Source organism: Pristiophorus japonicus, unplaced genomic scaffold (assembly GCF_044704955.1).
Source record: "Pristiophorus japonicus isolate sPriJap1 unplaced genomic scaffold, sPriJap1.hap1 HAP1_SCAFFOLD_42, whole genome shotgun sequence".
Lineage (NCBI taxonomy): Eukaryota > Metazoa > Chordata > Chondrichthyes > Pristiophoridae > Pristiophorus > Pristiophorus japonicus.
In genome coordinates, this window is record NW_027254090.1 from 6,102,444 (window position 1) to 6,116,302 (window position 13,859).

The following is a 13,859-nucleotide window of genomic DNA, read 5'->3' on the forward strand; positions in this document are numbered from 1 at the left end:
AGATGACATTTTACACCCTATCTGACTTAACACACTCTGTATTTTATGAGATTGGTTTAAAATGTTCATTGCTCAAAAGACAAGGAACCTCGGGTACTTGTGTTCAATTTATTTCACAACAAATATATTCTAAAATTATGTTTTTGCCTGGGTTTGAACTTGGGACCTTTTGAGTGTGAGAAACTAAGATGATAACTGCTACACTACAGAAAACACTGTTTAGCTGCCTGCCCAGAGAGAAGTGTTAAGCCAGAAGGGTCATTCTGAATCCCTTTCTGTGAAAAAATCATTACACAAACATTTCTTTGACTGAAGCTGCACAAGTCAAAAATGTTCCTTTCAAAGTCGTTAAACTCCCAACTTTCCGTGCCCCCCGAATCTTCTGAATCAGAAAGCTCTAGTTGTACCGACTCAATCCATAAATAACAAATAAAAACAGAATTGCTGGAAATCTCAGCTGGTCAGACAGCATCAGCGTTTTTACCAGGAGACTAAGCTCGCCTCCGAATGTTCATCCACAGCAAGTTTAAACATAATATAGAATCATGGAACGGTTACAGCACGGAAGTAGTCCGTTCGGCCTGTCCAGCCCGTGCCGACTCTCAGCTAGTCCCACTCCTCCGGCCTTTACCCGTACCCCTGAGGTATTTTTCCTTCAGACACTTATCCAAATCCATTTTGAAAGATGAGGTTAATTCTGCCTCTGCCACCCTTTCAGGCAGCGCATTCCGGATCCGAACCACTCGCTGCCAAATGGCCTCCTCCTGTTCCTATGTTCCTGTGTATAAAGTCTGGGAAACACACGATCAATTCCTGCCACTCGCACAGCCTTCCTAAATATAGCACCGTCATTCTATTCTCATAAAACCAGCTCCTGAAGTATCGGCCAGCTGTGTTGTTTGGAGCTCTGGTTATGTTCCTTCGACAACATCTACCACTGTGTGTCTGTAGTGTAGTGGTTATCATGTTCCCCAAACACACCAAAGGTCCCCGGGAGGAATTATTTTGAAAAATTTAAAATGGACCGAAATGCCGACTCCCGTTCCTAATTCTTACGTTCTTATGATCTTATGTCCTTTCACTGGAGAACAATCTCTACCCTGAACATGCATGAGGAGAAAGGTCCAACAAAATATTCCCACCTGGGGAGCTTACCCGTGTGAGGCGAACGTGTTAAACGCTACACTGCGGACACATCTCCACTTGCTGCACCAGGTCAGACGGAAATGTTAAGCGAGCAGCTGAACTGCTGAATCCCACTTTTAAGGACTTTGTCGTGGTGTCAGAACAAATTCTGGGTGAGCCTCCATTTGCCGGCGAAGTTTGAACTTGCGGTTCGAACTTTTGCAAAGAATGACTTCCATTTTTACGTGGCCTTTCAACAACTCAGGATATCCCCAAGTGATTTAAAGTCAATGAAGTACCGATGGAGCCTTGTAATGTGGGGAAAGATGGGCCCCAATCATCCCACACACATCTCAACTCTTTCAGAAGCAAGAGAGTGTGTAACCTGGGTCTATAACATAAAGTAATGGGGTCATTAACGATTAAAGCCCATTATTCATCCTCTCACACACCTCAATGATATTTATGCAATGAATTGATGAAAATTTCAATAACTGAACTTTGCTGAGTTAAGGAACTTTAATCATTGATGAAGTTTTATCCCCTATCTGATTTTACACACACTGTATTTTAGGAGAGTGAGTTAAAATGTTCATCGCTCATGATACAAGGAACCTGGGGCTACTTTTTAAAATGTATTCCACAGAAAAATATTCTCCAAAATAATGTTTCTGTCCGTGCTCAAACCGGGGATATTTCACATGTGCAGCGAAGGTGATAACCGTTACTCGACGGAAACCTCTGCTTACACCTCGAAAAAAAGCATCCTGCAGCGCTGCCTCGCTTCCCAGCAACAGATCAAAGCCGCAAACAAACCCATAGATTATTCCCACTTCCCCATCTCCACAGATACTGGCCGACCTGCTGAGTGTTTCCAGCATTTTCTGTTTTTACTGAATACACAAACACAGGTATTTGTTCAAAACCAAACTGGAGGTGGCCACACACAGATTGAACAGAGCCAGAGAGACAGACAGGATCGGGAAACACCCGGAAATGGGACGAAACCAACACGCGCCTGGCTGCAATCACCGACAGGGGCATGTGATTTACATAATCCTGGCTAGCTCAGTAGATACAGCATGAGGCTCTTAATTTCACTATTGTGGGTTTGAGCCCCATGTTGGGCAAATCATTATCGTTAAATTTTATGTTGCTTTCTCGGGCAAACTTCATTAATTAACCGATCAGCTTCTTTTGCACAGTGAAAGTAATGTTCACTGAGAGAGACTCGATAATTGAATAATTGGTTCTGTGCTTTGCATGTTAACTGTTAAACCATATCCCATTTTACACACTGTACTTCAGGCATCTGATTCAGAATGTTCATTGTAACATGAACGTGCCCCTGGGGAAACAGTGAGACAGGTTTTAGAGCAAGGGTCTGGTTATTGTGAAACAGCAAACACAATATCAATTCCGGAAGAACAACAGCTAAATTAACTGATTTGAACACACAGCCTCCTGATCGGGAGTTTGACCCGTCACCTTTGCACCAGGATGTCCAGATTCTACAACAGTCACAGCGGATCGGAAGGTAGAAAATGTAACATCGCTATTCAAGAAAGGAGGGAGAGAGAAAACCGGGAACGACAGGACAGTTAGTCTGACATCAGTCATCGGGAAAATGCTGTAATCCATTGTTAAGGAAGTGGTGTCAGGGCACTTCGAAAATTATAACATGATTCGACAGAGTCAACATGGTTTTATGTCAATGTCATGGGCAGGTACAGAAAATAATCAAATAAGACTAATATTAAGCTGGCCTTCATATCTTGCGAACTCGATCACCAGCAAGTGATCAGGAAGGCTAATGTAATCTTGGCCTTTATTGCAAAGAGGATGGAGTATAAAAGCAGGGAAATCTTGCTCCAGTTATACAGGGTATTGGTGAGGCAACACCTCGAATACTGCATGCAGTTTTGTTTTCCATATTTACGAAAGGATATACTTGCTCTGGAGGCAGTTCAGAGAAGGTTCACTGGTCGATTCCGGAGTTGAGGGGGTTGACTTCTGAGGAAAGGTTGTTTAGATTGGGCCTCTACTCATTGGAATTCAGAAGAATGGGTCGTAATCTTATCCAAATGTATAAGATTATGAGGGGGCTCGACAAGGTGGATGCAGAGTGAATGTTTCCACTAGTGGGGGAGACTAGAACCAGATCTTAGAATAAGGGGCCACCCATTTAAAACTGAGATGGGGAGAAATTTCTTCCCTCAGAGGGTTGTAAATCTGTGGAATTCGCTGCCACAGAGAGCTGTGGAAGCTGGGACATTGAATATATTTAAGTCAGAAATTGATAATTTCTTAAATGATGAGGGGATAAGGGGTTCTGGGGAGCGGGCGGGGAAGTGGAGCTGAGTCAATGATCAGATCAGCCATGATCTTATTAAATTGTGAGCAGGCTCGAGGGACGGTGTGGCCAACTCCTGCTCCTATTTCTTATGTTCGTATAACTGGAACACAAGGGGACAGATGTTGTGTGCAGATATACAAAGCCCTGGTTAGACCTCACTTGGGGCACTGTGTTCAGTTCTGGTACCGCACAGGCAGCATCTGCTTTTTTGCCAGGAGACGAAACTCGCCTCCGATTGTTCATCCACAGCAAGTTTAAACATAATGTTCCCGCCCAGGATAGAACAAGGAACTTTTCACATGTAAAGCAAACGTGATAACCGCTACACTACAGAAACCTCAGTTACAAGAAGCACAACAGAGGGGAGCTGAACAGTGAGCTCCCTCGGTGCTGATCGGGACTGATGCTGATGTGGAAGCAAGTCATCCTCGACTCCGGGAGACTGCCTCACAAGAAGAGAGGAGGATCAGGAATGTTTTGGCTCACCTTAAACAACTTCTGTCCCACACTGAAAGCTCTCAATCCTTCTCCTCCACTGCCCTTTACAGAAATGTCACGTAATTACCACCCACCATGTTCACTTCCACATCCTCACAGTGGGCCACAGAGACTCCTGCCGTCTCCCCGCGATCAGCGAACTCACCCAGTTTGTAAAGTTACACCCGGAACAAGTGTCCCGCAAAGGGCAGGAGAAGCCAGAGAGTCTGTAAACTCAGTGTGTTACAGGAAATAACGGGGTTATTAACGGTGATTACAGCAATTCATCATCATCATCTGCAGTCCCTCGAAATCATGGAAGACTTGCTTCCACTCTAAAAGTGAGTTCTCAGGTGACTAAACCGTCCAATACAGGAATTACAGTCTCTGTCACAGGTGGGACAGACAGTGGTTGAAGGAAAGGATGGGTGGGACTGGTTTGCCACACGCTTCTTCCGCTGCCTGTGCATGTGTTCTGCATGCTCTCGTTGATGAGACTCGAGGTGCTCAGCACCCTCCAGATGCTCTTCCTCCACTTAGGGTGGTCTTTATCCAGGGACTCCCAGCTGTTGTTGGGGATGTTGCATTTTATGAAGTGGCTTTGAGGGTCCTTCAAACGTTTCCTCTGCTCAACTGGGGCTCGCTTGCCGTGCAGGAGTTCCGAGTAGAGCGCTTGCTTTTGGAGTCTTGTGTCAGGCATGCGAACAATGTGGCACGTCCAACGGAGCTGGTCAAGTGTGGTCAGTGCTTCGATGCTGGGGATGTTGTCCTGAATGAGGACGCAAATGTTGGTGCATCTGTCCTCCGAGGGGATTTGTTGGATTTTGCAGAAACATCTTTGGTGGTATTTCTCCAGTGACTTGAGGTGTCCACTGTATAAGGTCCATGTCTCTGAGCAATACAGGAGGACGGGTATCACTGCAGCCCTGTAGACCATGAGCTTAGTGGCAGATTTGAGGGCCTGATCTTCGAACACTCTCTTCCTCAGGCGGCCGAAGGCTGCACTGGCGCACTGGAGGCAGTGTTGAACCTCGTCGTCGATGCCCGCCCTCGCTGATAATAGGCTCCCGAGGTATGCAATTATTCATCCTCTCACAGACCACAATTAATTTCATGTGATAAACTGACTGAGAATAGAAAGAGGGTTAGTGCTCGAGATCTTAACCACCCGACCACCAAGGAAAAATTATGATAATGGTATATATTATATATATATATATCTATATTAATAGAATCATAGAATCAGAAAGTTTCAGCACAGAGTGAGGCCATTTCAGCCCATCGTGTCCGCGCCGGCCGACCAAGAGTTATCCAGCCTGATCCCACTTTCCAGCTCTCGGTCCAGAGCTCTGTAGGTTGCGGCACTTTAAGTGCACATCCACGTATCTTTTAAATGTGGTGAGGGTCCCTCCCTCTACCACCCTTTCAGGCATTGAGTTCCAGACCCCCACCACCCTCTGGGTGATGAAATGTCCCCTCATATCTCCTCTAAACCTCCCCCAATTACTTTAATTCTACGCCCCCTGGTTGTTGACCCCTCTGTCAAGGGAAACAGGACCTTCCTATCCATTCTATCCAGGCCCCTCAATTTTATACACCTCAATCAGGTCTCCGCTCAGACGCCTCTATTGCAAAGAAAACAGATTCAGCATCTCCAAACTATCCTCATCGACAAAATTCTCCAGACCAGGCAACATTCTAGTAAATCTCCTCTGCACCCTTTCCAGTGAAATCACATCTTTCCTGTAATGTGGTGACCAGAACTGCACGCAGTACTCCAGCTGTGGTGTAGCCAGTGTTTTGTACAGTTCAAGCATAACCTCCTTGCTCTTGTACTCCATGCCTTGACTAATATAGGCAAGTATTCCATATGCCTTCTTAACCACATTAACTACCTGGCCTGCTACCTTCAGGGATCTGCGGACCTGCACTCCAAGGTCCCTTTATTCCTCTACACTTTTCAGTGTCGTACCATTTAATGTGTATTCCCTTGCCTTGTTAAACCTCCCCAAATGCATTCCATTTGCCACAGTTTTGCCCACCTGACCAGTACATTGATCATCATCATCATAGGCGGTCCCTCGATCGAGGACGATTTGCTTCCATGAGTTCACAGATGTTTCGATGAAGGACCCGATGTTCCAGTCCTGAATCCAATTGAGGGAGTGGAAGATGCCTTTGTGTGGATTTATTTAACGTGGGGAGACCGTTGCACATCAGCCACCACACGGGCTTGACCGAGCTAGGTCTTGGTCCAGTGGCAAGGGTTAACCAAGACGACAGGAGACCAGCTCTTCTGCACGGATCTAGCGCGCAAACATATCACAGTGTGGGCTGGGCCCGTGCTGCCCCTGGGCCCTCGGCTCTTCTGGGCCCCGTATCCTCATCTGTCGCACCTCCTCCACGATCTGTCGCCGCTCCTCCACCATAAACATTCACCGCATCGCGCCACAAACACTCACCGCTCATCCGCCCCGACCTTCCCACTCCTCTGCACCTGGGCCCTGCCGATGTTCTTGCTCACGCTCCAAAATGACGACCAGGGTTTTGATGACGTCACTCAGACGCCCATCTCAAAAACGTCGGTATTTGTTTAAATACCTTAAAAATGTTTACATATATGTAATAAAGCTTGAAGCACCTCCCGGAATTCCTTCTAAGATGGGATTATGGTTTGTTGATCCAGATTCCAGAATCCATGGAGAGATGTTACCCGTGGTATAAGGTGGTGTGGCTGGATAGCTTACCAACTTCGCTTGTTGTTTTAGTATCATCGCGCTGGTCCCTCGGAGAACAGTGTGAAGTGGTGGGAGGATCAATGTGGCCAGGATTCGTGTCCTGGTCAATATTTATCCCTCAATCAACATCACAGAGACAGATGATCTGGTCATCATCACACTGCTGCCTATAGGAGCCTGCCATGTGCAAATTGGCGGCTGTGTCTCCCACACTACAAGATTGACCGCACTTCAAAAAGTACTTCATTGGCTGCAAAGCGCCTTGAGACATCCATTGATATCTTCCTGTAGTCCGCCACTTTCTTCTTCATTATCAACCACTCAGCCTATTTTAGTGTCATCTGCAAACTTCTTAGTCATACCCTCAACATTTCAGTCCAAATCATTGATGTATACCACAAAAAGCAAGGGACCCAGCACTGAGCCCTGCAGAACCCCACTGGATCACAAGATCACCCATCAACCATTACGCTTTGATTCCTGCCTCTGAACAGATTTTGGACCCAACTTACCACTTTGCCCTTGAATCCCATGGGCTCTTACATTCCTAACTAGTCTGCCAAGTGCGACCTTATCAAAAGCTTTGCTAAAGTGCATATACATTACATCATACCACTGCCCTCAACAACCCTCCTGGTTACCTCCTCGAAAAATGCAATCAACTTAGTCAGACATGACCTTCCCTTGACAAATTCATGTTGACTATCCTTGATTAATACATTTCTTTCCAAATGAAGATTTATCCTGTCCCTCAGGATTTTTACAAATAATTGTAAAAGGTTCAGCTGACCAGCCTGTATTTACTCAATCCCTTTCTCCCTTTTTATACAAAGGTATAACGTTAGCAGTGCTCCAATCCTCTGGCCTCGCACCTGTAGCCAGTGAGGATTGGACAATGGTGGTCAGAGCCTCTGCTATTTCGTCTTTTGCTGCTCTTATCAGCCTGAGATACATTTCATCCGGGCCTGGGGAATTATCCACTTTCGAAGCTGCTGAACCACCAATACTTCCTCTCTCACTATGTTTATGTCATCTAATATTTCACACTTCTCCACCCTCATTGCAAAGTCCACATCGCCCCTCTCTTTTGTGAAATCAGATGCAAAGTATTCATTAAGAATCCTACCCAAGTCTTCTGCCTCCGCGTACAGAGTCCCTTTATGGGCTCTAATCGGCCCCACTCTTTCTCTACTTATCATCGTGCTCTTAATGTATTTATAAAACATCTTTGGGTTTTGCCAGATTTAATTGCCAACATTGTCTCATGCTCTCTCTTTGCTTTCCTGATATATTTTTTAATTTCACCTCTGCACCTCGAGAATTTCTGCAGTATTGAGTTATCGGTATCTGTCATAAGCTTCCCTTTTTTTCGTTAGCTTTCCCTGTATGTCCCCTGACATCCCGGGAGCTCTAGATTTGTTAGTCCCATCTTTGTTTTCAGGGAACATACTTGCTGTGTCCCCTCAGGATCTCCTGCTTGAATGCCTCCCACTGCTCTGACACTGATTTACCAGCAAGTAGCCGTTCTCAGTCCACTTTGGCCAAATTCCATCTCAGCTCAGCAAAATTGGCTTTACCCCAATTGAGAACTTTTATTCCTGGTCCCCTTTGTCCTTTTCTATTACTACCCTAAACCTTACTGAGTCTGATCACTCGCATCAAAATGCTCTCTCACTGATACCCCTCATACGTGCCCCTCTTCGATCACAAGACCCAGTCCAGAACCGCCCCTCCCTTGATGGGCTTGTTACAGACTGGATAAAGAATTTCTCCTGAATGCATTTTAGGAATTCTCCACCATCTGTACCATTCACACTATCATTTTCCCAGTTAATATTCGGGTAGTTAAAATCCTCCACTATTACAGCTCTATAGGTTTTGCACTTCTCAACATTCTGCCCATATACTTGTTCTTCTATCTCCTTCTAACTGCCCGGGGGTCTATAGTGCACTCCCAGTAGTGTGATCGCCCCTTTTTTGTTCTTTAATTTAACCCACATGGCCTCGTTTGATGACCCCTCTAACACATCTTTCCTTTTCACAGCTGCAGGATCCGTCAATAATCTCTCACAACTCAACTGAAAGCAGCTGGAATGTGCAGTTTTGATAGGGGCTTTCTGCACTGTCAGGGCTGGAAACTGTTGAGTTTGAATGTGTACCGAACTGTTCAGAGTATTCAGCAAATATAGCAGGACTGGGAGACATTGTGCTTTGTTAATACTGAACCAGAAATGCACATTATTCAATGCTTCTCATATTTAATTGAGCACGTTTTCAGCTGGTTTTGAAACGGGAACCTTTTGCGTGTTAAGCGAATGTGATGACCACTACACTACGGAACCCACGCTTTCAAAGCAGACTGCAACCTGAATGCAGCAACTTAGACCGCTCGGCCATCCTGACTGCTCAATATTATGTGTGGCCACCTGCAGTTTGATTTTGAACTTTTGTGTCCTGTCACATGAAGTAAATGAGGACAGCAGGCGTATCTCTGCCTGACACCGGGTAAACAGTGAGACAGACCTTGGAGCAAGGGTCTGGTTATTGTGAAACAGCAAAGAAAATATTAATTCTGGAATTACCCAAAGGAACAGGGACCTCAACATGACTTAAACACGCAACTTTCTGATCAAGAGGCAGACACACCACTGCTGCACCACGAGGCCTAAACACTGAGTCTGAGATGTTCGTCTATCTGAAGGTTCTGCAATAAAAGGGGCTTTAAAATCCCCGCCCATTCCCACCCGGTGTCAGAAGCAGCGCTCACCTGCCAGTCACCATATGTTTATTTGTTAAACTTTTGTGTTGCTTTCACGGGAAAGCATCATTAATTAACACATCACCTTCTTTTGCACAATGAAAGAAATGCAAACTGAGGGAGAGTCGATACTTTAATCAATAAATACAGCGAATGCTGGAAATCTCAGCAGGTCAGGCAGCATTTGCTCGGAGACGAAACTCAGCTCTGATTGTTCATCCACAGCAAGTTTAAACATAATGCTCACACTTGGGATCGAACCAGTGACCTTACACGTTTTAAGCAAACGTGATAACTACTACACTACGGAAACCTCTGGCAAAGCAGCCCCAACAGAGGGGAGCTGACTAGTGAGTTCCCTCTGTGCTGATCGGGAATGTGCTGGCTCACCTTGAACAACTTCTGTCCCACACTCAAAGCTCTCAATCCTTCTCCTCCGCTGCCTTTACAGAAATGTCACGGATCACCCAGCCACCGTGTTCACTTCCACACCCTCACAGTGGGGACACAGAGGCTCCTACCGTCTCCCCGCGATCAGCGAACACACACAGTTTGTAAAATTAAACCCCGAACACCTGTCCGGCAAAGGGCAGGAGAAGCGGGAGAGTGTGTAAGCTCATTCTGTAACAGATAGTAGTGGGGTTATTAACGACGATTACAGCAATCATTAATCCTCTCACACAACTCAATTATTTTTCTGCGATGAACTGATTGAGAATGGAAAGAAGTTTAATGCTCGAGATCTTAACCACTCGACCATAGAACAGCTTCGATAACTTGTATAAATATAAAAATATATATTTATTTATGGACCTGAATATCAACGGCTAGCTGCCGAGACCTCATGGCGCGACGGTAGTGCATCTAACTTTGAGCGAGAGAAATTTTTCCACAGTGACACCCATTTCATCTTTTGTTCCCTTTTAAAAACTAGAAACTGAGACAGGGGAATAAATAGATAAATAAAAGCACAGGGATACAGACAAGAGGAAGAGAGAAGGGGAAATACTGTCCCCACCCAGAACTAATGCAGAAACCCCTCTGCTGCGCTCAGGGTGGCCACCCACAGCCTGGATACACTAACGTCCCAACAGCTCATTGACTGTCGCTGTGGGACCGTGCGGCGCTTCAGAAGACAGGTCGAAAAAGCAAAGTCACTGAATCGATCTCATGTGCTCCTTCTGCCAAGAATAGCTACACACAAAAAATGCTTTTATAAAAGTTACACCTTATCTCCAAGTTTGTCAAAAAGTTAGCTTGTTGGTCAAGGGGTATGATTCTCGTTTCTGGCTTGTTAATTGAAATTTGCGAGAGATCCCGGCCGAGCCGATTATTCTGCCGCGAATTTTGAAATTACATTGAACTTTTGCAAAGAAGGACTTGCATTTCTGGAACACCTTTCAGGAACTCATGATGCCTTAAAGCGCTTTACAGTCGTTGAGTTATGTTTGAAGTGTTGTAGTGTGGGGAAAGATGTGCCCAAATCACCCCACACGAACCTCAACTCTTTGCGAAGGAGTTCGGTGCAAATTATCAGGGACTTGGACTTTCTTTGAATGAGTTCTGCTTGTACCTGTATTCAAGCTTGAAACAGCAACGAGGCTTCCATCTCACGGGAGCAGCGTGCAGCGGTTCGCGAGTAGGTGACGAGGTTTGGGGTTGATGTACGTCACTTTCAATCTTTGAAATTTCACCAAGCAAAGAAATGATGAATCCAACTGTCCCTGTAATCCTTTTGTTCAGGTTTAATCACAGGAATATCTGCAGTCAGGACATGAAAAGTAATTAAAACTGACGACTGGCTTTGGGACAATCAGTATATTTGTCACAGACAAGGTACCGGAAGGCTGGAAGGTAGATCACACCGGTTGTGGGAGAGCTGGTTGGCGGTGACATGGAAGTGTCTGCAGTGTGCGGGACCAGACTGCTTCCATGCATCCACAATGAATGTCCCTCCCTTTATTTGGGAAAAGTACAACTGAGAGTGGACAAGTTCCATCCCGGCCGGAGCAATCTGAAGCTTTAACTGACTGACACCCTGGTTTGGGATGTCTTGCAGTTTACATTTAAGTTAGTCTCTGTGGCGCAATGTGTTAGCGCATTCAGCTATTAACCGAAAGGTTGGTGGTTTGAGCCCACCCAGGGACAAAGCCTTTAACTGTTTTCCTCGAGGATTCGGTGCTGCACAGTTCCAGGTTGTCATTGTGCGTTTTGGCTGCACGAATATATTCCGCAAACATTGCCAGCTGTGCTGTTATCCAGTGAGTTCCCACTCCAATACTTTTATGAACATTTAGTTCATGGAAAACGATAACAATTTTTTACATGGACCATGGTCCTCCATCCAGTCCACGAGAAATAAATTACATTATTGTGTTTAAAGGAACTGGTGGAAATTGTCTGACCGATCGTTATGGCTTTGCTCAGATTCTGAGAGGCAACAGTTTGCGAAGAATTATCTCATGGCCAATGCCTAGCATGAAAATGTCTCTCAGCATTTGTTCTAGGAATCCCTCAAATTCGCAATGTCCTGCGAGGCACCTTAATTCGGCGACATAGCTCGCCACTTCCTGGCCCTCCGACCGTTGGCACGTGTAGAACCGATACCTCGCCATCAGATCGCTTTCTTTAGGATTTAGATGCTCGCAGACCAGCGTACACAATTCTTCATAGGATTTAGTTGTTGGTGTCACCAGAGCTAGAAGATTCTTCATGAGGCCATAGGTTGCTGCCCAACAGACGGTAAGGAGGATCGCCCTTCATTTGGCAGCGTTCTCGTCCCCTTCCAGCTCGTTGGCCACGAAGTATTGGTCGAATATCTCCACAAAGGCTTCGCAATCGTCCACTTCTGAGAACTTCTCCAGGATACCAACTGTTCCTTGCATTTTTGCGTGGTTGTTCATTGTCTCGTCGCCAATTGATACGCTCATAATAAAGGATGAAACTTAGTATTGTGAACATTGAGTAAGTGTGACCTTAGCTCCTTTAATAAGACTCCAGAGTGCAGGTACCTCATGGGTGGCCTGCTTACATACCATGCTCCCAAGGGATACTGGGATCCCTTGGGACTCCGACAGGTAGGCCCTCTGATGATGGTGTGCACAGGTTGTCAAGGGTTAAATACATAACACAAGATGTGAACAGAAATCAACCATCAAAAGGCCTGTCATTAACCGCAAAGGGTTTCCTGCAATTTTATGATCGCAAAGCGCTTTCAGTCCTTGTCCTTAAAATTGCAGACGTGGAAATTGGGGAGTTTAATGACTTTGAAAGAAGGACATTGTTGGTTGGTGCCGTTCTGGTCAGAGAAATGTTTGTGAAAGGAACTTTTTGCAGAGAGAGGGATTGAGCATTTCAGCTTGTTGCTGAACACTTCTCTCTGGGCACTGAGCTAAGCAGCAATTTCTGTCGTGTGGAGGTTATCACATTTCCTTCACACGTGAAAAGTTCCCGGTTCAAGCCTGCGCAGAAACATTATTTCTCAAACAAAAACTTGTCTGCAATAAAAACTGCTTTGGATGCATTGTTGAATGAGCAATGCACATTTAAAACCAATCTCCTCCAATACAGAGTGTGTAAAATCAGATCGGGGATAAAACTTCATCAAGGATTAAAGTTTCATGAGTTATTAAAGTTCACTTTTTGAAGTTTTGACTGTCCCTGTCAGTATTTCATTCATTCTGTGAAACAACACGATCGGTTTACACCAGCGGATCTAAGCTGCATTTGAAACTCACAAACAACTCATTAATTATTCGCTCTTCCCCAGTTCCAGAGCTCAGAGGATTATTGTCCATCCCTGGGATACAAGCTACCGCGGACCCGGACCAAAGCTCCCCGTACACCGAGCACAGGCTCAAGAAAACTCCGGGGGAGTGGTTATCCCGGTCACTGGGCCTTCCAGCCGCCCTGAACAACCGCCCGGTCTGAAACTTTCCAGTGTAATAACTTGTATCTGGAACATCTAACAGTAAGGACGGCCGAGCGGTCTGAGGCGCTGCTTTCATTATTTGATTAAATTATCAATTCTCCCTCAGTTCGCATTTTTATCATTGTGCAAAAGAAGATCATGGGTTCATTAATGATATTGACCCGCGAAAGCAACATAAAAGTTTAATGAAAAGTAATCGCCCAACGTGGGGCTTGAACCCACAACCCTGAGATTAAGAGTCTCATGCTCTACCGACTGAGCTAGCCAGGCTTCTCAATATTTACTCTGTCAATCCCCTTCAGAATATTGTCTGTTTAAATGAGATCACCTCTCATTCTTCTGAACTCCAGATAAGTAGACCAAAACTGTGCGCAATACTCCAGGTGGGGTCTCACCAGGGCCCTGTACAATTGTAGCAAGACTTCCTTACTCTTGTACTATGGGCTATATATTTGGTACTATGGGCCGAATATC

The 13,859-nt window shown here is 45.4% G+C and overlaps 2 non-coding genes across 2 annotated transcripts; one reads left to right on the forward strand and one right to left on the reverse strand.

Moving 5' to 3' along the window:
* The first annotated feature begins 11,528 nt into the window (after positions 1 to 11,528).
* Positions 11,529 to 11,602, forward strand: trnan-auu (transfer RNA asparagine (anticodon AUU)). Its single transcript has one exon. It is a non-coding gene; the product is annotated as a tRNA-Asn (tRNA).
* A 1,980-nt stretch (positions 11,603 to 13,582) lies between these two features.
* trnak-cuu (transfer RNA lysine (anticodon CUU)) lies at positions 13,583 to 13,655 on the reverse strand. The gene has a single exon. It is a non-coding gene; the product is annotated as a tRNA-Lys (tRNA).
* Between the last annotated feature and the right edge of the window lie 204 nt (positions 13,656 to 13,859).